Source organism: Astatotilapia calliptera, chromosome 1 (assembly GCF_900246225.1).
Source record: "Astatotilapia calliptera chromosome 1, fAstCal1.2, whole genome shotgun sequence".
In the NCBI taxonomy this organism is placed as follows: Eukaryota; Metazoa; Chordata; class Actinopteri; order Cichliformes; family Cichlidae; genus Astatotilapia; species Astatotilapia calliptera.
The window spans coordinates 6,656,902-6,681,579 of record NC_039302.1 but is presented as its reverse complement, the minus strand read 5'-3'; the positions used below and the strand labels follow the sequence as shown (position 1 = coordinate 6,681,579).

Sequence of the window (24,678 nt, the reverse complement as noted above, 5' to 3'; positions counted from 1 at the left end):
CATTCACTGTACACTGCTGGAAAAAAAAACGTACAGACAACCACAGGTGGCAAAAGTACAGACATTCTGTATTTATGTAGAAATACAGATACTAGAAAAAAAAAAGTTGAAGTTGAACTGAGCATCTGTACTGATATAAAAGTGAAAGTAAGTACTTTTGAAGATATTTTTACCAGCTATTTCTGTCAAAACCTAATGGACCTTGTGTTACCTTGTGTTATATTAATGTAATAGTAAAATGTTATTATTAGATGGAGATACAAACTTCATTTTAGTCAAAATTTTAATTCTAATAATATACTCACCTTGAATCGGTTAAGTAGAAAAAGAATAAAATGCTCCATTTTAAAAGATAGATTACCTCATTTTTCTTTGCAGGAAAATTGCCAACAAAAACAAAAACATAATGGCATACATACTAAAAAATGCTGGGTTATTTTCATAACTCAACTTCTTGGTAGTTTGACCAATTTCTGAACCTATAAGCCTTATTGTTGGGTCTAAACTCAGACCCCGCTGTATCCAGGACTTATTCCCATGAAAGAAAAACAAGGCAACAACGATCGATCGATTTACTTGCAAGGAGGCCTCGTCGGTATCTCAGTGTCAATAGAAAATTGTACTTAGTAGTCAGTATAATCTTTTAATGATATAAGTTTGCATATGGTAGAATACTGCATGTTGACCTTTTGATGACTTAGGCTGTTGTTCACTACAAGACTTTGTGTGCATTCCAGAGTGCTCGGTCATTCACACCCACATCCTTGGAGCATGGGAGAGTTCGTACCTTCTCTTTGTTTTATGGTAGGATAAACGTAACTATGTCAGTTTTAGGTGTGTTCACACCGAACGCGATAGAGGCGGCCAGAGCGTCAGGTTTACATGTAAAGTTAATGGGAAGGCGCGATGACCTGCGATGACCCGCGATGACCCGCGAAAATTCGGAAGCAGATTTGCGTCGCGAAAACGCGAAAACGCCTGAAACGCGCGTCAGTCTAGCGCGTTTGGAGCGTTTGACTCGCGAAAAAACCACGCGTGTGAGTTTTTGTGTTGCATTTTGTGCGTACGCGCGTTACCCGTCTACCGCTCGAGTTGGAAAAATCTGAACTCCAGCGTCAAATCGCGCCGCGACAACCAATCAGGAGCCTGGTGACGTCGCTGTTACCTAGGTCAAAGGGGCAGATCCAGCCAAAGCCCTTCATACTTCAATGGAGGGAAGGCTAATCAATGCCGTAGCAAACAACCTGGAGCTGTACGACACCAGCTGCTTTCTGTACCGAGACAGGAATAAAAAGGACCGAGCTTGGAGGAAGATATGTAAAGAGATCGGGCAACCTGGTAAGTTCATTCATTTCTCTTAAGTTTTCTCTAAAGTTTTCGCTGACCCGGGGAAGCCGCACAAAAGCTAGCAAGCCACCGCTATTTTCCCACTGACGTACAAATACCGTTCTGCTTTTATGCATGTTGTCATTTAGGAATATATTCTATTGTTTATTAATAAACAGCACACAGTGGTCCCACTGTTCATCCGTCACTGCTTTGCTTTTTCGCTGATTTTCTTTTTCTTTTCTTTTTTTGCACCGTACAGCATTGCATTCTGCAGCCTGATTGACAAATCTCCTTCGTGTCGTGTCTCCTGCTCTTGCCAAATTTATCATGTTTGGTTTTGATAACCATCACATCCTTTTTTTGGACACGCGTAGAGGTGCGAATGTGCACGTGTCAAATTAGGGGCGTTTGGGGCGTCTTGTTCGCGTCCATGGCGTTCGGTGTGAACAAAAGTGCCTTTTGTTTAGATGAAATTCTGGACTGCCCCCCCCCCCCACACACACACACACACACACACACACACAATCCTGTGCTGCTTACAGGCAACAGACTTATGAGGGGAGTATTTTACTGAACAACAGGTCATTGTTAACAGAAAAGAAAACTGGTTTGACTGGACTTCTCTTTTCCTTTAAAAGTACAATTTAAAGATCCTCTTGTTATATAGTCAGCATTTGTGATCCGTATGTGTTTTCTACCAAACTGTAATAACTTTATTTCATATATACTCAGTGGCAGTAGGTTTTGTTGTGCTCATGGGCAACAGATTTGGGGAGAGTATTTTTCTGAACAAATAAAAGCTGTTGACACATCCAGTTTCGTTTCTGTAGGTGAAGGTCGTTATGCTCAGTTTGACAATCACAACTAGGCTTACAGCATAACAAAATGTACATTTATCAGATTGCTTTGTTTTAGTTGTACTTCGTTGTAATTTATCAGACTACTTTGTTGTAGTAGCTCGTAACTTAGCTTGCCAGCACACAATTCCCGCCTAGCGCTGTATGGAGTCTGCCTTCATAATTTAAAAAATTAACGGTTGGTGGCTTGTTTCAATCAAATAGTTGGTAAGTTGTCTAATCTTTGCAAACTGCATGGCACAAAACCTTTGGTAAAATCAGTGTTTAGGCTTTTCTGACTCTGAACTTTATCAAGTTGAAATGTAGCCTACTTTTGACACAGTGAAAATAGTAGAAGATTTATTTAGTGTTAATTTTAAGAGTTTAGTGGACAAGTTCACCTTCACAAATTTTAAATATGATGGTTAGTGGCATTTTAGTGGTGAAATAATTTACCTTTTCAAAGCTGCCCTGCATCAAACCTAAACGTTTCTGACTCTGTACTTTCCAAGGGTTAGCCTATTGTGTACTTCACTTGTGTAAAATTGTTTTATTATTTTATAACGTATAGAGTAGTTGACCAACCTGAATTGAAAATGAACTGTAGTGCAAGAATAAATCTTACTGTATTCAAAGCTTGTGTTATTCAGATTGACTTTTTTTAAGTGAAGTAAAAGTCTAAAAGTAAAAACTGTTCTGCTAGCTTTCTGTCCTCATGGGTTTTGTGTTATTACAGTCTGACGATTGAAGGAGCAGTAGCATGCCGAGAGATCATCCAGCACTGCACTAAAGACAGCCAGTAAAGGTGATTTTAAAACGATTTGGCATCAAAATGTGGAATTGCAAGTTGTGTAGTTTTTCTACTGCCATAAAAGTCATGTTGTTGAAGCATTATCGGCTCAACCATGGTCAGTACTCCACAATTTCACCCTTACCCTGTCTCTACAACACATGCATGTGTACATTTAGTACATTTAATTCATTAAAGATACACATGTCAAGAATGCACACTCCCACGCAAAGAAAAGACGGTTCTTATCTAGATTTGAATAATTATGGATTTTGTTGCCCTGTGTGTAATTTTCAGCAGCCATTTATTGAAAGCCAAATGTTTATCCATCTGAGGCGGCATTTAAAACGAAAAGAAACTGTTCCATGTCCTTTCAAGAACTGCAATTTTAAAACCAATGTATACTCAACCTTCAATGCCCACAAATGCAGAGACCACCAAAATTCAACAAGTTACAATGAAGGCATTGTGCAAAGTGTTATAAATGTAGAACAAAAAGATGACATGCAACTTGATTCAATAGAGTCATCAGATGACAATCAAGTGGCATCCACCAGTGAAATCAGTGGAATTGAGGGTTTAGAAGAGCACTTGCAATACAATCTGGCTGGATTTTTTTTGAAAATGCAGACCATTCTCCATGTGTCCCAGAGAGCAACACAGGAGATTATTGAGCATATAGATCAGTTGTTTTTGTTTTGTTGTTTCAACCTCTGGTTAGAAAATCAGTTGTAGGTATACTGAAAAAGCACAACTGTACATATAAGGACAAACTGGTGAATGAGATTTGTTAGGCAGTTTCTGATAGCAATGTTTTACATAAATGTGCCACATCCATAGCTGGACTGGCCATCGGGCATACCGGGCATTTGCCCGGTGGGCTGCTGGCGATTTTTGGTTTTTATGGGCCGATGGATTTTTTTTTTTTTTTTTTAAGGAAGGGTATATATAATGAAAGGTGTTGGATTGGCCAATTGGTCATGATCGACTCTGGGCTGGACCAATTACAGCCGAGAAGGCTGGATGCACCCTCCCCCTTGTTTAACAATCACGTGATTTTCGCGCACTGCATGCCGGGAACTCGTGGCAAAACAATCCAAGTACCGCATCAAATACAAACATTTGCAGCACCGCAAAACGTTCATTCTCCAGTTCCAATACCTTCTTTTTTTTTTCTTTGCCGCACAAAAAAGGAATGTACAAAACAAAAGGAGAACAATGCCAGTCCGTACAAAGACAGACTCGACGAAAAGACAAAGAAAAGATACGAGGACAAAATCAAAGGAGTGAAAGAGTGGACAAAAGACGTCAGCGTGCTGCCCAACTTTCACCACGCTCAGATTTATAAATATACGCCTCTTGGAGTGAGTGCATACACTCATGAAGTTTAGTAACTTCAGGTCACTGCAACAAGCCCAGGTACAGTTTACCGACGGATGGGTACAGGACCTTGAAATGCACCGTGTAGAACGAAAGACTATTGTACATATCATAAGTTTACCAGTCTCACAAATCGTCTTCATAAATACACATTCATTAACAGTTTATTAATATAACCTTTGAGCTCAACGGTAATTAATTAGTAGTGGAAATAATTTCTGGTAGTGTAACAGTGTTTATGTGGTATTATTCCACTTGCCACAAATATCAGTGTAATGGGGAAACAGCGCCCCCCCCCCTCTCGGTGTGGCTGGCTGCAGTAATCGCTGCCAGTCTGCCGTAGCCATACGAGAGGTGAGTTGTATTGTTCCGCACACAATATAGCTAAGTAGTACAGACACATAAAACATGTTTGATTAGCTGACGAGCACCGAGTGTAATAAGTGCTTAGTGGACACATGTCCAACACCAGTTTTATGTACTTTTCATTTGTTTATTAATGTGTGAAACTGTATGCTAAAGCGGAATGCTAATGAGATGTTCTGCCGTAGTGTGCTGTGCGGAGTGGTGTGTGGCGAGCCTGTGCACTGATAATACACCGTTGTTTCCATTCAGGTACATCATTTGTTGTTGCTGTTATTTTATTGTATATTAGAAATTGTAATATTGCTGCAGTAATCGCTGCCAGTCTGCCGTAGCCATACGAGAGTGTGCTGTGCGGAGTGGTGTATGGCGAGCCTGTGCACTGATAATACACCGTTGTTTCCATTCAGGAAATAAAGTGGCAACGATCGATCAGAGACTCCTTGTCTTTTTAAAAACACTACACAACGCAGAGTCGAGGAGTCTGTTTGGGCCGAACTGTTGCAGCGGGATGAAGCAGAAACCGGTTACAGTAGCATTACAGAAATGTAGCAGTGACAATAATATTGTATGTTGTAATCGCAATGGACAATTAGTGATACAAAACAACTGTTTTATCCTGTGAATAAAAGTATATGGTTTTGTCAGTGTACCATGGTTATAACAGAAGCGAAACGCAATATTGTGTCAGGACAATTCACTATTTATGCACAATAAACAAAGGAGCATAGCGCGACAATTTCTGTTCAGCGCCAGACTTGCTTGTAACCTATATCACCAATTATGTTAAGAAAAATGACGTATTAACTACAACAGCAGACTGACCTTTGTGGGAATGCTTGGAGCAGACTAACATGTGAGCTGGAGTGTTCTGAGATGTTATATTTGGTATATCCAGACCATCCGTCGGCTCTTACTTCGGAAACATGGCTTAAAAAATTTCACTTCAACGACGTAATCCGATTAAAAAAAAACGATCTCTTTACCCGTCGGCTTCCCGTGGCTGTCATGCGACCGGTTATTGCAGTTAATAATACAACAGCTTCTTGCCATTTTTTGGGTTTCTTTTTATCGCTGTGTAACTGAGTTCAATTGAAAGCCTGCGTGCGCTAGTACCTCTTGCCACAAGTTCCCAGAATCCTTTGCGGTTTTATCCCTGAATGACGTCACATTTTCAATCTTTATCCTGGTGGGCCGGTCTCTAGTCAAAATGCCCGGGCCGATTTTTTGTCCCAGTCCAGCCTTGGCCACATCTGAAGGATCTCTATCTACAGCAAAGAGGAGGAAATCATATTACGAAGCAAATTTTCCATATGGCAAACCTGTGGAGTATTTAATTGAATCGTCAAAGCACACTTATATGTATGTGCCTATTCTCACATCTTTGCAATTGTTGTTGAAAAAAATGATGTGCTTGAAGAAAATGTTCTACTCACAAGAGGGACAGAAATTGTCAATAATACTTTATGTGGATGATTTTGAAATTGCAAACCCACTTGGTACCTCAAAGAAAATACATAAAGTCTTTAGTGTCAGCTATAGAGTCAGAGATCCGTCACAGATTTCATTATGTCTTCTGTTTTGATGTGGATCAGGAGTTCAAGGGGAGATTTGGGTCTGAGGCACTGGGTGATTCTGTGGCATTGCTCCATGCTGTGGAGCAGGGAAATTATTTTACTGCTATTGGTAAATAATCATCATCATTACTATTGCATTAATAATATAATTAAAGGCATTCATAGGAAAGTCTGACTTGTAACATGAGATAGTTTCAAACATCAAACACCAAAGCTGTTCTACAAAGATCTGCAAAAATCAAGCGATTTCCATCCGTTTTATATTTTCCACATTTACAGCCAACCACACAAAGAGAACTAGGATGTTTTTAAGCTCTTCAACATAGCAACAAGCGTTGACTTCATCCCCCTACTCCATGATTTCATGCACTAACAAATATATAATTAACTTTTAAAGATCCTCTCCTGCACAGAGCTCTTATGTACTTCCCTATATGCTCAGCAGATCTGAATTATTGCTCCTCTTGCATAACACCTATGTGTTTTTGTTTATGGTCTGGTAACATTTTTTTCCACTTTTTCTTTCCATAAACAGATCTCACATTCTTCTGAGGGCGGAGTATCTAGAAAAACGTCATCTTTAAACACTTTTTGTGTGTGCGAGGACCTACAGATAACAAACTATTCTTTTCTCACAGTTTTGATGGAACATTCAGTTAGTAAAAACAAACAAATGGTGGTATGTTATTAACATCAAACACCAGAAAAACTGGATTCAAGTTTGACCAGTTCACACAGAAAGTGGAACAAACTGCCTGGAAACTGCTGATTCGATCTTCATGGTCATGAAGCAGATAATTTTTCTTCTTCTTTTTTCTCTTTCTTTCTCTGAAAAGCTTCATTCCTTTTAGTTTCTCTTATTGAGGGCGTGTCACAGGCAGGGATTCAGTGTTTTGTCTAAGAGCTTTTGAGTAGAAAAAAACAAAGTAGATGGAAACTTCATTGGCGATAGATAAATGTTGCAGATTAGCCGAGCTTTTGTTAGCCTTTAAATGAAGTTTCTCCAAAAATGTTTGCGTTTATGCGTTTTGATGAGTCAGAGCCAGGTGCTTCCACCACTGATGCATTTTACATGCTGAAAATTATTTATTTATTTTTAAATAGCTGAAGCACTCATGTCTTCGATTGTAAGTTCAGATGTGACCATCATGGTCAGAATTAAACGTGGTCACAGCGCTTAGCTGGGAACAAAAGCACTTCCCATATTTCTGTGAGCTCTGTTTGAAGTGAACACATTTTCACAAAGGGAGTTGGGGGGGGGGGGGGGGTTGTGGAGGGTGGAGTGATGGTGTAACGTTACATGGGACATGTTATTTGGTAAACATGCAGTTGTCATTTTACAAACACAAACAGAATCCAGTGGAAAGATTAGCCTTGAGGCCCTTTAAACAGCTTGTGAAAAACGAGCCTCCTGTCAGCCCTGTTACATAAATGTTTACTAAGAAATACCAAACATTGTGTTCTATTTGTTTTACTTTGCCTCGAGTTTGCCCATCGCCACAGATTAGTCATCCGCAGAGTTAAACACAACTTTGCCAGCAGAGCAAACAACTAGTAGCAGACAGCGACCAGAAACAAGCGCGTAAAACGGTTGATCCGGGCTGGCTCACCGCCACGCGGCCATTACCCTTCAAGTAGTTCGCTTCAGAATTGGACCAGAGGTCTCCGGAGTTGAGTGGGAGCCTTTCATCACTCTATAATTCTGATCCAAAAGGAGAGAGCTCACAGCAAAAAAAAAGAAAAGTCAAATGGACCGGCGCTCTCTCTCTCTCTCAGAAGCTAGAGCAATTCTCATTCCACTTCATTTGCCACAGCGAAGCGCTGCTAACTGGCAACTGAGGCCTGCTGCTGCTGCTTTCTTGGCAAATGGAGAAGTTCTTAAGTGCTAAGCTGTAAATTTAGTTAATTTGACGTGAGTCCGAAGGGGACGGGATCATTTTCTTTCAGGGAAAAAGCCTGGCATATTGGCTGACAATAAGCTGGAATGGTCCAACATGGTGTTTCTGCTCAGCGATGACGGCTGGAACACAGAACAGACAGCGTTCGACAGAGCTGTAAAACCGTTTGACTCTGGCACCGGCACAGTGTGACTCATTTTTATGTTAATAATGTGAAAGCCTTTCAGCGGTAATTTCAGCAGAAAGAAAATGATGATGAAAGCGGCTTAAAGTGGTTTGTCTGTTTGTACATACAAGAGCGTTAGAAGTTATTGGGCGTGCATGTGCACCTGCATCGTTTTCGCCTTAATAATTGCTCTCGCTGCGAGCCGCGCAGTCTGAAACGATGTGAAGAAAACGGACAAAGTCATGTGGTCGCACGATGCAGGAAGCGTCGCTCGTTTCTCACTTTCGAAAATGAGCAGTTGTAGGTCAAGCTGGAAAAAAAAAACCCCAACAAAAAAAGATGAAGTTTTGGTCAGAGATGTGGAACCAAAACAGAAAATGTGTTTGTGCGTGAGAACTGGTTGAACTGCTGTAGTAATCTCCGACTTAAAGGAGAGCAGAAAGGTTGAAATAAAACTATGATGAGAAAATCCAGCGGCCTCTGTGCATGAATTACAGACAATGGCAATAACTTTTGGTCTAAATCCTTCACAATGCCGAATAAACGGACAGTCTTTTAAAAAGCAGTCATCGCTTTTCTTTTTCTTCTTTTGTTTTAACTGCAAGGAAGAAGCAACAACACCGCTGCGCTCAACATTTCCCTCATTCAGCATAAACATAAGACCAAAACTGAAAGACTTGCAGCATGCTGGCAGTAGGCCGCAGATGGTGAATGATTGCCAAAAGATGTGTTAGTGTAGTTAGGCTTAGTTAATGTATAATATCCCTCTAAGACACAGGACTGAACATTAGTTTTGTTTGCCCTATTTTGACTACCTGACTGCATCTTAAGTTCCGTGACCTTCTTTTGGGGCTTTTTTTTAAGCCTATTTGCTATGAAAACAGGGGAAATGTACCATTAAGGTCACTTCTCTCATGTGGTCCACACTGGCTGGTTGCGGGGTCACGCTAAACTTGAAATAGCTCGGTTGAGCAGATATGTGACAACTGTTGCGTGTGGTGGAATCTGTTTTTAAAGATTTAAACAAGACTCGGTGGGTTTCAGTGGGTTCGAGTTTGAGAGTTTCATGCCGTGTCTGGCCGGTGACACTGTAGCACAAGTGTTGGGGGGGATTTAAAATTAACGTGTCACAATCAGCTTTATTTCTGTTGAATGACTCTTGAATATCAGCAGCCCCGTATGAACATCACGAGAGCCTTTAAAAAGACCGGTTTCAGTATCACAGCTGCGACCTTCATAAAACAGAGCTGGGCAACAGGTGGGCATCATGTGTGTGCTAATCTTCCACATTATGGTTGTTGATAACAGACACTGCTCAGCACAGCTCAGTTAAAACTCAGTAATTTAATATGGAATACATCAGCAACGTGATATTTGCAGCATGGAAGAAGCAAAGGTTGGGAAGATTCTGCTGATGCTAATAATAGAAAATGTCCATCATTCACTTTGGGTTTCTGTTACCAGAAGAATTCGGAGTACCGCAGACCCTCCAAAACAAGACATTGGGTGTCCACTGAGGGATTTTGGGATTATTTTTTTTACTCGCTCTCCTCCCGTCTAAGGGCATGGAAATGTGGATTGTATTTCGCTGTGACAATCCATGCCAATTTTGGAGGACAAGGTCAATGAATGTACGGCCTTCCCCCTTTTTCGCAGACCCCATTTACTCATTACTACTCACACGTGTCTGGTGGGTGAACGCTTAGGGCTCTGGAAAACTCTGGAAGTGATTCAGCGCATACAGCTTGAAAGGTATAGGACATGATCTTATGAATGTGTAGACTTTTGAAAAGTTCTGCTTTTAATAGCCTTCAAGAGAGTAGAAAAATAAAGTCTATTTTAAAGTATTTACAGTAAACAGAAAAAAACTGTGTGACAAAAGGGACAAAACTGATGATTCATTCAGTCCTGTTGTTGTGTGTTATCTAACCTGACTGAAAAGCTTCAGCTACCCTCTTTTCTTTTCTTTATAGGTTGTGTTTACTCATATGCAAGACACAGTAAATTCCCGGCAACTTCTGTGGTAATTCGGTGGAGTAGTTACATTAGCCAGATTTTCTTTGTGTGGTTGGCCACCGCTGCACACTACAATTGTTGCGACCAAGTGCAATGCATTTGTGATCGTGTTGCTTACCACTCGCCATTCACAGTCAGTTTCCATCTTTGTGGGTTAAGACGGCAATAAAACGGTGATGGGGTCAAGTGGACAGCTACATGCAATCATAATATGATGATTAACTGTGATAAATCCAACTTGTTTCATGTACATACCCACAATTTCACTTTTTAATTCAGCCAGAGCCTCACAGATTTCCATCCTTCCATTAAGACGGCTAGTTGTTGAAAGCAACCTTGCCTTTACAACTAGAAGACAACCAGCTGGCATCCAGTTAAGTCCCCTATTGCAAAGATATGTGTCCCAGACAAGTTGCACTCTTTGGTGCAGGCTCACCTTAGCTGTAGCCTACTTTGCATGTTAATTAGCATTATGTTGCTAATTAGCATAAGCATATTATGTTTAGCATGATGAAGATGCAAAAATGGCCTACATGGTTTCGCATATTTCGCCCAATTTCGATTGCAGTTTTCCAAAACGCATATTCCCCGACTGGTTGGTAAATAATTCCTGGAGGTTGTTGCCTGTTGCGAGCTTAAATAAGTTGCACCAAAAACCTCCTTGTTATTGCTTTGATTGCTAACAAATTTCCATGGTCACAACTACAGGTGACCGGTGCAAACTACTAGAGTTCGGGACCATGTAGGCATGTTCCCTTCTAGTGTCTAAAGCAGTGGTGGGGAGGTTTCTTCTAACCAGTCAAAGTATAAACATTTTTTCCTCATAACTGGTGGTTGCAAGGTAGTCTTGGAGCAGTTTTAAGACCTCTGTGAATATGGCAGACAAGTTAGCACCAAGTGGTTAGTAGTCACCTGACTGCAGAACTTTAATAGACATGAACAAGTCTTAATTAAAATACTTGAATGTTCTTCAACAGGCTGTTCTTACACTTACCCACCTAACAAATCACATAATTTGTCAAAAAAAAGTTGCATTTAAAATGTCTGAAAGCAGCAGATTGCTACTGCCAGCGGCCTGTGTCAGCACAATCACAGTGGCTATGTATCTTTACAAAAGTCTTTAAATGGTAGAAAATCCAGGCGAGTTGCAAAAAGCAAAAATTCCCCTCGTACTGAAATTACTTAGAGAGAGCAAAGCCATATTTTTTTTTTTTAACAGGTTGTAAACCTGTTAATTTTATAGCTGAAGATGGGAATTCCATCATGGGATTTTATGGGGATGGACTCACTTTTTGGAGTTAGCTTCAAGTAGCCATTCAAGGAACTGCAGTTTTTGGCATTTCCTTATTGGTTTAAAATTTCAGCCTTGAAGGCTGCTGCTTGTGAAAAATATGTGAAATACGCTATAAGCTCATTTTCCCATCAATGAAAGCTGGTAAAGCTAATGAGCATTCATCACTCAAACTCACCACTTTGAGCTCTTTCGAGGCTTAAAGTTATGCATTCTTGGAGTCCAGGGCTGCTTTAAGTAGCAGTTTGGTGCTGTTTTGACTCGTTTAGTATTTTACTAAAAGGTTTCACTGTTCTTTCTATTTGCATTTTTTTTTGTTGTTGTCAGATTTAATAGACTGGATCATGTGCGGCGTTAGGTTTAACTGATATCGCCCTGTTTTTTGTCTAAACATGGTCATAAACACATTTAAAAAAAAAAAAAAAACACTAACTAGAGGGTTTCAAAACTTTACGCACCAATAAGCAAGGTCACGGTGGCTTCGTCCCTCTGTTGCAAGCACTCTGTGGTCTTTCGCTGCAGCTTTACAGATTAACCACAGTCAGTGTTTAAATGCTTAGAGAAATTCTGTATAAAGTTAAATAGCTGTCTAACAGAACGCAAGGCCCATTGTGATTGCAAAAAAGCCAGTGCTGAACTCTCCCCCTTCATTTTCTTTTTCGTTCCACATCTCCCCCCTCTTTCCCCTGCCTGGTCACTAGCATGCTTCAGGTGTTCCACAGTCAGGCCCTGTGATTAGTCTAATTTGCACAAACGCTAGCAAGCGTCGCACCTGTTGCCCCTGCGCCGCCTCCAGCCGCGGTCCCTCAGCCGGCTGACAGGCCTTCCCTTGGATAATCCAATCTCTCTACGAGTGCAGGACAAGGGCATTTGTTTTTTCTACCTCTTGTCTCCCCTCATGTTCTCATGGCCACCACGCTCCCGATGGCTCATTATTGGACCATTCATAAATACTGCCAGCCAGTACCCACCTCCCTGTTCTTTTAACAGCTTGCTGCTGTTTTCCCTCATTGCTCCTTACCAGCACCTTCCTTTACCTGTCAGTGAAGTGACTAAAGCTTTCCTTCAGGTTCAAAAGAGGCCCCACAGCCTTATACATGACAGCCCTCCAGTATCCACGTACTCCATTTGGATTTGAAACAGCGCCAGGAGAAAATCAAGTGACACGGGCCACACAAAGTGGGAGGGTGGGAGGCAGGGAATGTGATCCCACTTGATTGTTGAGAGTTTATATAGCGAGTGATGACAAAGTGTTTTATGACTTTGCGGTGTTTGCTGGGCTCTGCGATTGAAGCCTTATACAGGCAAAGCCCCCTGGTGACCTTGGCTTGTCAAATGTTCTCATTTTAACCAGGAAGGAGCCAGTGTTCAGCGGCCGCTCAGAGCTGGTAGGCTGCTTTTAGAGGGGCAGCCACAGAAAGCTTTTGGAGGTGACCTATGCTTCCTCACATTTATTGCTGAAGCACGTTTGAGGAATTGTATCATTCATAGAAAAACCACTAACCTATAAGCAAATGTATATTATAAAATAGTACAGCCCAGCAGCTCAGAGAATCTGAACTTACTCCAGAGCTTTGAGGTGAATGCTAACATGCTCACACTGGTAAAGTTTTATCATGTTTCCTTTTTAGTTTAGCACAGTAGCATGTGATCCCTCATGAACAGGCAATAAACATAATGCATGATGATGATGGGAATCTGGAAAAGTTGCCACATGTATTTGTTGAAACAGCAACTACTACGCAAGTAGACTTTTTTAAACCAATGCCGCCTTACAGGAAAAGTCCGAACATCATTGAAGTCCAGTTTGTAATGAGGGGGAACATGAACGTACGTACCACATCTTATGTTAATCCACTGAACAGGTTTTAAGACCAATCCCTATTATAGAATATTATCTAATGTTTATAGAAGCTTGAATCTGACACTTCATTCTGATATAATTTGAAATTTTAAATGTAGAGATACCTACTGTCACTTCAAATTTCAAGTTATGAAGTCCAAGTTTTAGAGATACATAACTAACCCAAGTATTTGACTTACGGATGGCAAACAGTTAAAAAAAAATCATCAGGGTTCATTTGCATGATCAACAGTGCTTCAACATGCAGATCAAAGGAGCCAGGGATCAAACCACCAACCTTCTGATAGGTAGAAAATACAAGTCTAATATACTCGGGTGGGTGCTTCCTCAGTGAGCAGAGCAGTTTTGGATGAACAGAGGAGGATAGGCTTGTCACTGTAAGTTGCTTGTGACGGAAGCAGCTCTTCTCCTGACACCACAACACAACTTCTGTGGTGTGTCGCTTGGACACAAGCTTCACGTTGTTTGCTGCTGGTGCCGCTTGCATTTTGCCTCAATCAACTAATTGAATGTGAAAGGCCGGCAGGCCCTGATGATGTGAAGGACAACACACAGAGCAGTGGCAGGTTTAAGAAAAGACCCTGTGCTTCTTTATGTTACCGTAGCAAATTGCGTCTCTCATTTCTCTTTACCGAAGAACTGAACTTATATATATGCCATATAAATATGGCATAATATAAATGTTTAGCCATTTTGTGTTAACCTCAGTGTAGATTTTGTTATGAAATTTGCTATTTTAAAATGTTCCATAAAAACACTACAGAGTGTTTGTGTTTTTATAACAGCCAAACCACTTTCTATTGCTTCCCATTCATCTAAGTTTTCATTGTAAACTCTACTGTTTATTGTTGTTAAACCATACATGAAACTCTTGCTGCTTTTGTTTATTTTGTTTGTTTATCTTTTTGATTTTTCAAAAACATTTTAATGATACATTTTAAATCGGCAAGAAATGATCAGAAAGTTTCTGACAGTTCAGTGTCTTTTATTCGATTTCAAACGTTTTTCTCGTATATTTGACCGGAGTCATTTCTAAACAGAACATTTTTCATACTCGACGCATTTACAGACCACATTATGACCACATTTTCTTTTTGCTACGCTGTGCGTAGATAAAGTTGCGTTGTGAGCATTTTCATGTTTTGAAAACGGTCACTGAAAAGCACACTGAGCTGCTTGTCACACAATGTCATCACTGACTGCGTAAGAAAGAAAAAAGAAAAAGCTTCGAATTACAGGAAAGAGCCACTGCATTAAAGAACAAAGGAGATCGATGGCAGTACATTAAATTTTATGCGAATGAAAAAAAAAAATCAACTAATTAAAATTGATTACTCCTGCTTTGTAAATGTGTTTCTGAATTAAATTATTGTATGAAAACATTTTGACCAATCGAGGAGCTGAGGAAGTATCCATTACTGGATTGCAGCTGAGAAGGGGCTGGAATGTTTTGTGGTAGCTAAGTAGTTTGTTGTGCTTCGCTGTGACTCGCTTCTTGCACCCCCACTGCTAAAGTGCCATGGGTTAATCTCTGATGACCCTCATCTCTGAGAGCAGCTTCAAACTCATGGTTTGGGCCTTTTACCTGAATTAAAAGGAATGTATAGGGCTAGGCAGTATTTTTGCCCAAAGTAAGTGAAAGTGAGGTGTCACTCACAGAGTCGCACGTCTTTAGTCATCAGGGCTCTTGGGGCTCTCGGAGCCCCACTGGGGATGTCCTTATCTAAACAGTCTTCTGTCTCACTAGTTTAGCAAAGGCAACTCCAGGCAGCACGACTGACAGTTGCACATTAAGAAATGTCAGATTCGGCTTTATAGCGTATCTGTCAGGCTAGTTTTGAATTGGCCGAGTGCCACCTGTTTGTCTTCATGTTTAGATCTCGCAAGAATAAACAAAGCGCATGACTTTGTTGTTGCTTCATGTTCCGTTAAAACACGTGGCAGCTTCAGCTACTTTCTTATTCTGCTCGTTCTGCAGAATGAGGATATTTTTTTTACCCTGTACAACCGGCTCTTGAAAGAAGTTCAATTATTTTGCAAGTCAGTAAAAAAAGAAGCCAATAAAACATTTTTTCTCTCTTTTTTGGGGGGGGGGGACGACAATTCTGAACTTAAAGTTTAAAGGAAGCGAAACATTTCCAGCAAATTAAACACAGTTTTGAAAGTTTTACACTTTTCTAAAAATTGCTTGTATTTCGAAAATAACAATGCAGCTTCCTCCCCCCCCTTTCTTTCTCTTTGACAAGCGTAGCGTTATTCACAATATCATATTAAGTGCGTTTTTACCTTTTTGTCAGTGGCCTTGTCGAATACAGTCTACTACGGCCCTCGGTTTTTCTCACCACTAAACCACTCAACTTTTCCATGTTTGTGATGTCAGAACTTTGATAGGGAAATGCTGCTGAATGGAAAGTTTGTTCTCTATATGCAGTGGTCTTGAAAAAAAAAAAAAAAAAAAAAAGCTCAATTTCCATCCACCAACCCCCCCTTTTACAAAAATTGCATAATATGCTTTTGATGTCATGATCGTAGCCTTGCCCATGGCTCTGACACTGATACAGCGCATGTTATTTTTAAACCTTTGCATCGCAAATGTCAATGAAGTTTTCCATGACCCTTTTTCATCTGCTGAAATGTTGACTCTGACCTTTAAATTTCAAAAGTTAGGATAATTCAATAAAGATTGACCACATTTCAGAGTGTAACACACAAAACGCCAACCCGGCAACGTGTGAACAGATGCAAAGTAGTTTAGAAATGCCCACGTTTAACCAGTAACCCTTTATCAGATTTTGCTTATGCTGAAGACAAGTTTCGGTAATTGCTTCTCATTTCATTTTGTAACGTTCTAACTTCTTTGAAAAAGCACTGCACATGAAGGGACAAGCAACAATGAGTGAGAAATGAAGGGTTCTTTTTGTACAGTCATTGTTAGAAAGATTCGTCTCCAGCAGGGCCCTTGAAGCTCCTGGAGTGTCTGAACAACTGTGGATGTTAGCTAAATGGCCAGCTCTGCATCTCACTTCCTGATGTCTCTCAGGGTCAGTAATTCCCTATAGCTGTTCCCAAGTGGCCTTGCTTTCTCCACTAAAGGTCACATTAAGGCAAGAAGGTTGTCACAATTAGAAGGGCATTTAAAGCTGCTCTTTTAAAAAGATTAAAAAGCACTGTTGGCCACATCAAGCAGTCAGGCAACTAAAGGAAATACAATAATTGCATTAAAAGTTAATTCCTTTCTGGCAGGGCTCTAATATCAGAAAGGTATTGGGTTAAGTCATTTAAGACAGCTGCCCCTGATAGCAGATCATCCATGAAAGCACCAAATTAATATAGAGCTTCATTTTTTGCCGTCTCTCACTTTCTCCTGCTTTTGGTCCTCCAAACGTGTGTTTGGGGGGGAAATTTGAGACTAGCTTAACACAATTTTTGTTCATGTCTATCAGTCTGTTATTATATCAGGGGCACTTCTCCACAAATGTACAGGCCAGGGCAATTTGGAATGAATTGATTCACACTGAGCCCGAATTCTATACTTGCTAATGATTTCCTTTTAGACCCTCAATTGCACCCCCACCCAGCTTCTAGTTCCATCAAGTCCTGCAAATCTTTTCAATGTTGCAGACAAATTGTGTACATATTTTTGCAGAACAGATAAGGAGCAAAGAGTTGCTCAGTACATGCCAGTCATTTCCTGTTCAAAAATATAAAAAGTTGATGTTGCACTCTCTTTTTTTTTTTTCGTCTTTTTCTTTTCTTTTTCTTTTCTTTTCTTTTTTTTTTTTGAATTGTTTGAAGTGTTTTAGATAAGAATATGTGATACCACGAGACTGTGGATGGAAAATCTTGAGTTTTGGTTTTTTTTAAACTCTGGTATGGTATCTTTTATCAAAGTGTTCTTGTTTATTCCAAGAATGTTTGCAACCCTAAAACTGCATTTTTACCGTATTGCACAGTAATTACTCGATAAGTAGTGGTTTGCGTTGGCCTAAATAATTCAGACTGAAAACACAAATCTTTTCTCTCTTCTCAGATTTCTTTTTAATTTCTCGTGGTTAAAATTCTGGTTACTTTAAAACTGAAACTAGCTACAAATACAGAAACCAGCCCAAATGATCAATTGTAAGATATACCACAAACTGGTGTCTGATGATCGAAAGTCTGAATTTCCCAGATGCTCACACCTGCTCTTGAATTCCTGTAAAATATCCATAGGTGGGTCTTACGGTATATTATGGTTAAGTGCCGTTACTAGTTGGGGCAAAAATATACAACTGGTTACATGGATTCCCTCAGGCGTCTATCCATGCAGTTCGAACATAATTGGATTGCAGCCTCATTTCTCACAATTCAAGGTATTGCAGTTGTAATTTTCAGACAAGTGCAGTGCAAATTCTTGTCCAATTCAAACTCAATAACATTTCTGTAATCTTGTCCGTTCATCAAGTTCACTCTCTTTAAGTGTGTTGGTTAATGTTATCTCTTTCTGTGATTGAGTTTTCACCTCTTTTTCGGCTTTACCTGACGCTTTATTGGTTATCTGGTTTGCAAAGATTATCGCTCTTAACATGGAGCACTCTGGTGCATTAGGAGTCGAACCTTTACAAGAGGTATTACAAAGAAGCCTAATTGTTCTTCGCACCAAAAATCATTTACCAGTTTCCTGCAAGGAAGGAAATTCACCTAATTTCAGTTTTAGTTATTTATGCTGTCTACTCAAATGCGCCTTGTACTGTTATCCATCTTACCCCCGCCCTCCTAAAAGCCCCAGTTGTGTGCTACCCAACACTATAACTGGGGTGATCCATAAGTCAATAACAAGACTGAAATCTGTGCAATGTGGTTATAATTGATTGAGATGTCTGGATGGAACTTGTGCAAAGCATCTATGTCATCTGCTAAGAAGTGCATTTTTCCTCTCCCTGAAGATCTACCACAACAGTTTTAACCAAATGGACATTTGCCTCATTAGTTTGCCGCTGAGCTAGCTGCGGTCCTTACTAAGATGTCACACTTACGCCTGTTAACGCTGATACAATTTTCTTGTCAATATTGTGCTACTGAAATTTTAAGCGAATGTAAACAAGGACTGCTCATTCAGCATATTCTTTCCCTGTTAGGTCATTACCTCTCAGCGGGCCTCCTGTATATAACTCTGTTATTTACCGTAATAAATATTGGAGTATTAGATTTTAGTGTGTTTATTATCTCTAGTTTCCGCCAGTACCACATGCTGTGACTTGTGGTAATGGCTCACTGACTTGGACAGTGAGCGCCTTGCAAGCACTAGAGTGATTTTTGTCTTTTTTATCAAAGGGATATTTTCTCTGTGTTTTGACTGTATCTTTTGGCCCAGAACATCAGTTACGGGGTCACCATGCAAATGGTTTAATCTGGTTGTCACAATGAAGGTTCCGGGTGACTGGCTTTAATAAAGCTCTCAGCATATATAGAGATCCAGGAAATTCCGCACCTCTTGCGTAACCCTTGTGTACATCAAGGTCACCGTGTTGTCCCAGTGAAAATGTAGATTAGTGTGTACATCAGTTGTGGCAGCGATCTCATGAAGTCAAAATGGTGCATTTTAATGAAAGGTTCACTGGGTTGTATAAAGAAGAAATGTTATTATTATTCAGATGTTCATTTTAGGTTTGTTTGTAATCCGCGTTTGCTAAGTTTCTTAAAGATGCCTGCGCTATAATTCTCTACTGTACTGTGTGCTTGTGACAGAAATCTCACTTTTTAAACAGCTTCACTGCCACTCCTACCACTTGGACAAGTTTAAACTGCAATTCTTTTGGATTGAAACAGGTTCTTAGTATATGCAATGCATTACCCAAAATGAATTACCACTGGCAGGGCGCTCAATCACTTTGTATCTTTCAACACTAAGAGAAAAGAAGAGTAATCAAAACCTTTCAACCTATTAGAGGGATGACTTTTACAATTGAATCACGGGGACCACAGGTGCGATAATAAGTCATCGAAACCTCCTCTCTAGTGTGTTTCCCCTTTCTCTGTGTTCTTACATATTTATCTATTTTAGGAGGCGCCACTTCATGGCGCCCACTTCAAATTTATGTTTTAATGCCATTTGAGGAAGATTTTTTTTCCCCTCCCTCCAATTCTTGGAAATGCATACTGGGGTGGAAAATTAAGGTGCATCTCGAAGGAAAACATAATAGAATCGATGAACGCAATGCACTTAAAACTACTGGTGTTCTGATGCTATTTAACGTTCTAGTGCATTAACGTTTCAAGTCATTACAACATTCAGGCTGGGTGATTTGATCATGGCAGGTTTTTAACTGGAAGAATTACAGAAGTTTTCAGCCTAGGATTCTCAAGTTATTAGATACAAATGATCACCTCTGCATTAAGTATAGATTTTCTTCCACTCCGCACTTAAGAATGGAAGTTTGTCTTTAAGAGGGTAATAGCAAATTAAGCTCCATACTCCATTTGTCCAGCACTCTTGATGGGCTAATTTTATAACTGCTGATTTGGTCATTCCCCACATTTAGCTGGAAAGTGGTCAGGTGGTCTTTTTCCTCACTGCTGGGTGTGGGGGGAGCGTAAAAGCAACTATCAAATGGAATCCATTTAAGGTTTTTCTTTTTTCCTGTGGGGTTGGACTGATAATGAACCTTTTTCTTAAAGAAGGTCTAGACTGTTGTTTGTGCTGTGAAAAGCATCAGTTTGCTGCAAAGCTTATCTTCTTCCTCTCATGTTATATCATTACGAGGGATTAAATCACATTTGTCTCTCCCCAGATTACCACTGCTGTACAATTTCTACAGAACCCAAAAGTACATCAGAGTCCCTTGGCCCTTAGAAAAACCTTCTTGAAGAAAAAAGGTGAGAGACTTCTCATTTGCTTGATTTATGCTGAAAGCTGAAAGCTGTGAACAGTATACATAATTTGGGGGAAAATGGCTGTGGTATTACAATCCACAAAATGCGGTTGGCAAAGATACATATGCTATTTTTTGTAAGATCATTCTGTTGGGGTCAAAGGTTGTGGCCATGGATCTTTGCCTTCAGGGGGGCCTAATAGGGGTCGATTTAGCTTTTTATTATCAATATTGCCTTCCAGCATTTTAACCCTTTTACTTAATTTAACAGTTATCGTAAATTTGAGGCACGGCACGAGGAGGTTTTCTAAGCAGGGGAGGTTGGAATGTTTGCTGGCTCTTCACTTTCTTTGCAATTCATTGAGATATTTCTAACACACAGTAGAATATTGTTTGTGCAATAAAAGTTGCAAAAAGCTTTATTACTCTGAACTCATTTAAGTCAGTTCAATATAATGCAGCAGTAGAGCTGCAGTGTTATGCCATGTATTTATAACAGTCAGCCTATGGCTGAGCTGTAATAGTATGTACAGTGTGTGTGTGTCTTTTACCTTGGATAAACACTTTGTGGGGAGTGTTTTTATTTAAATTTGCAGTGAGACAGTTCAGTGTGTGGGGACTGTACTTGTACAGCGCTTAGGGACTTTGCATTCAGCCAAACAGTGAAAAGTGAGCCTAAAAGCTCTGTGACTAGGAAAGGTAACCCGAAACCAAATCCATGGTTGCCGGCTGCTACTACACTCATCTCATATGGCTCTCTTGATATCATTTGAAATGTATTTTTTTTTGTCTTTTTCTTTCATTATTAACAACTAAGGCATGTTATCAGTCTGCTGTTGGTTAATTGAAATGTAACAAGGCCTCATTATTGTCAAAGGATGCCATGCTACACCTTATTTTCTTCTTACTTTCAGCCTTGATGCAAACTCCACGGAGCTCCACTATCCAAATCGGTTTGCTCTTACTGCACTTTAAGTCCATGAAATATGTATGATGCTTTAATGCAGATTTATTTTGGAAAATCGGTTCCGCTGTAGATCTAAACAAGAACTCTGGATTTGCATAAGGACATCGATCTTACACAGAGAGAGATGGGAGATATGGGCAATGAAACACTAAGCACAAAGTATGTTTGCACTCTGCAGTATTCTTAGGATAACTCTTGACTTGTACAGTCATACAGCAGTAAACCTGGAAGTTGTTTAAATCCAATACTCAAGCTTTAAGATTTCTCCTGTTTCAGGAAAAAAGCTCTACTGTTACTATCGTGCTTTATTAAATCAGTTGCTTTGTGTTTTTGTGATTTTATTTAAGTACAGTAATTTTTTTGTCTTAGAAATCGACGTTGATCATATTACAGGAAATTATATCAGGAAAAGGCTTTTTTTAAGCTGCGCATCAAACCCAGATATTGCACCGCAATGCCGCTTAGTAAGGAACTAATCTTAGCTGACTGCTAAAAATAAAAGTAAAGTGTACTTTAAGTGATGAATCACCTGTCAGACCTTTTTCATCAGTATACCACATTTCCTGATTGAAATATTTCTTTGTGGGAATTTAAACAAAATAACTTTATCGTGCCGGTGTTTGTGTTAATTCATAAATTATTGTATGAATTGCACTTCTGGGTTACATTCATAGTAACAAAATAAAATGAAGTATCAGTACAAAATATATTTTAGCCTTTGTTCATCTTCTCAGAAGCATCGACATCAATACTGACAAGAATTTGATTTTGAAACTTTCCATTTTCCTCCCATAAAACTCGTTGGTAAACTGAATCAGATTAGTAATCTTGTTCATTGGTGACTGCTTGCTGAGCCACAATAAGCTTTTATACAGGCGGCAGCAGGCCAGTGCTCAGACTTTTGCATGCTCCTGTACCCAGCATGTATTGTCCTTTCAACCTTTTGACAAAGAAACTCAATCATCATCCTCCTTCTCCCACAGTCACCACAGCAAATGTGTCAGTCTTAATTTCTAATACAGTTTAATGTCATATTTATGTAAATACTTCTGGATTTTACTCTATATTAACAGCCAGAAATGTCAAAGCACACATAAAATGAAACAATACCATCTCCTGGTAGAGTGGAATTTAAATTGGTTTCCTCTTGCTGCCAGTACTTACGCTGGACAGCTGATGAAGGGGAAAATAGGGCCCACTTTGATTGCATGTTGCAGAATCTTTACACAATAATCTCAGTCGTGCATATTATTTCCCAGCGCATTTGTGCCCTAATCTGCACTGAAGGATGCCTCTCTGGTTACATGTCTGTTTTTTCCAAAGAGAGCCTAATAGTGTGGTTTATTTCAATATTCATTGAAAAATATAATTTTCTGTTTTCCTTCAACTGTCAATTTCAGGGTATGAATTGGCAATTATGCAGTCCAATATTTCAAGCTGCCCTTCTAGAGTCCTTGAAGTTGAATAAGCTGGCTGAAATATTGAAACTTTGTCACTTTGATGTAATATAAATCAAGATTTAAACCCAGAGATGCTTTTTTTCCCTGTCTTTACAGAGGAGTGAGGAAATGAATTGCATTTTAAACTGTCATACCGCAATCTTGAAGCAATTTTGCCTTAGTCGTTGACTGCCAAGATCAAGTAAATTTTATTGTGTTTGAGTGAAATATAATGCGCTAGACTCTCATCTAGTGAATTGTGCCATCTATGTCTTCTTCAATTAACAGATGCAGCAACTAAAGAGCATTGGGCCTCCACTTTGGCACCACCATTTAACCCAGACAATTAGCAGTTACACACATAATTACCAAAAAAAATCAAATTCTCAGGACAAAGTCAACAACATTTTCCAGTTCTCAGTGTGTCACTTTGACCGTGGGACCTAAGGTGACATCACCCAGCCGCTCCTAGTTTGACAAACCGAAGGTAATTTGTTTTGGAAAGTAAACACAGGGAGTGTACATACTTGCTGCAGTACAGGTAATTTCAGCATGTGAAACGGGTACAGGGCATTCGGAGTTGGTGAGATATAAATGATGGCGTGACTGTTTTTATTTATTTATTTATTTTTTAATAACGTCTCAGTTGTTATTAAGTTGAATAAATAACCCTAAGAGATTTCACCCTGAGAAGTGGGCCACTGATGGAGGGTCAGGGGAAACAGAGGTAGGCTTTTGGTCTATTACCATACCTGCTATGGAGGTAAGAGTAAGGTTCATCATCCCAGATATTAATAGGATGCTGTTTGTAAGTGGGGTTATGTGACTAACCTCTCGGACAAAAATGACAATGACCTGCATGGAAGGTAAAGGGATTGATGTGGTTATAAATTACTCCACGGCGCCACCTAGCCTAGGCCTTGCCCACTTTGTCATCACTACAAGGCGATAAAGCAGGGAAATACATAAATGAATACTCTATGAGAATGGTCATTATTTAGGGGCAATGTTCAAGCTGTTGAACAGAACCAAATGACATGTAGAATCTCCCTCGGCAGTATAGCTTGGGAAACAGTTTGAACCTCTCCTTAATAACCCATTGACCTCCATCTATTTATGACCCCTGGCTTGCATTTTTTTCCCCATAATATTCAAAATGTAAGTAATTTTCACTCAAGGGCAACTTCATAGTTCAGGCCTTGGAGGACAGCGAAAAAGGCATTCACCTTTTACCACACAAAATATTTTAGTAAGCAATTCTTATAATTGGCTGTCCAGGCTAGGTCTTGACCCATAAAGTCCAGAAGTGCCAGAATTGGAGAAATAGATTTAATGCTAGCGCCCTGCTGCCTCTTTGCCCTTAAAAAATACCCAGAGAATATGAGCCAGTGAAAATAGAGCTGTAATAACCTGACGAGCAATGGGTTTTCCTTTAAATAAATACCGATCAGGTTTATGTTGAAAGACAATAGAAAACGTAGCCCAGATATGCAGTTTACAGTATTTATAGCTGTAATATCGAGGTGCCAGCACCGTAATTTCATGCCCCAATGAGAATGGCAAGGTCAAAGCAAATGCTTTGGCAGAGCATCTGCTAATACGGTGACTCATAAACAGGCACTGCGTGTATCAGGTGCACCAAATAATACAGTATAATGAAATACAGAATAGCTTTCCATTATTGTTGTTTTTTATGGTGTCCGTCATTAGGTGTAATTTATGTCTTAAAAAATTCATCTCCCCACAGGTCGATCTGAAATGGGGTCGCAGGGTCATTCCACAGGTTTTGGAACCCATAATAAATTTCACAATCCTTTTTTGTCTTTTCCTTTTATATGTAAAACCACTTTCACCTTGTTCCTTTTTCTTTGGGAGGGCTCTTTTGTTTGCTGTTGTCTTCCCCCACGGCAA

General features: G+C 39.8%; 1 long non-coding RNA gene across 1 annotated transcript; it reads left to right on the top strand.

Moving 5' to 3' along the window:
• The first annotated feature begins 2,237 nt into the window (after positions 1-2,237).
• Positions 2,238-21,109, top strand: LOC113016559 (uncharacterized). The gene is made up of 3 exons (XR_003271263.1): positions 2,238-2,393; positions 2,902-2,970; positions 20,281-21,109. It is a non-coding gene; the product is annotated as an uncharacterized LOC113016559 (long non-coding RNA).
• Positions 21,110-24,678: the final 3,569 nt, after the last annotated feature.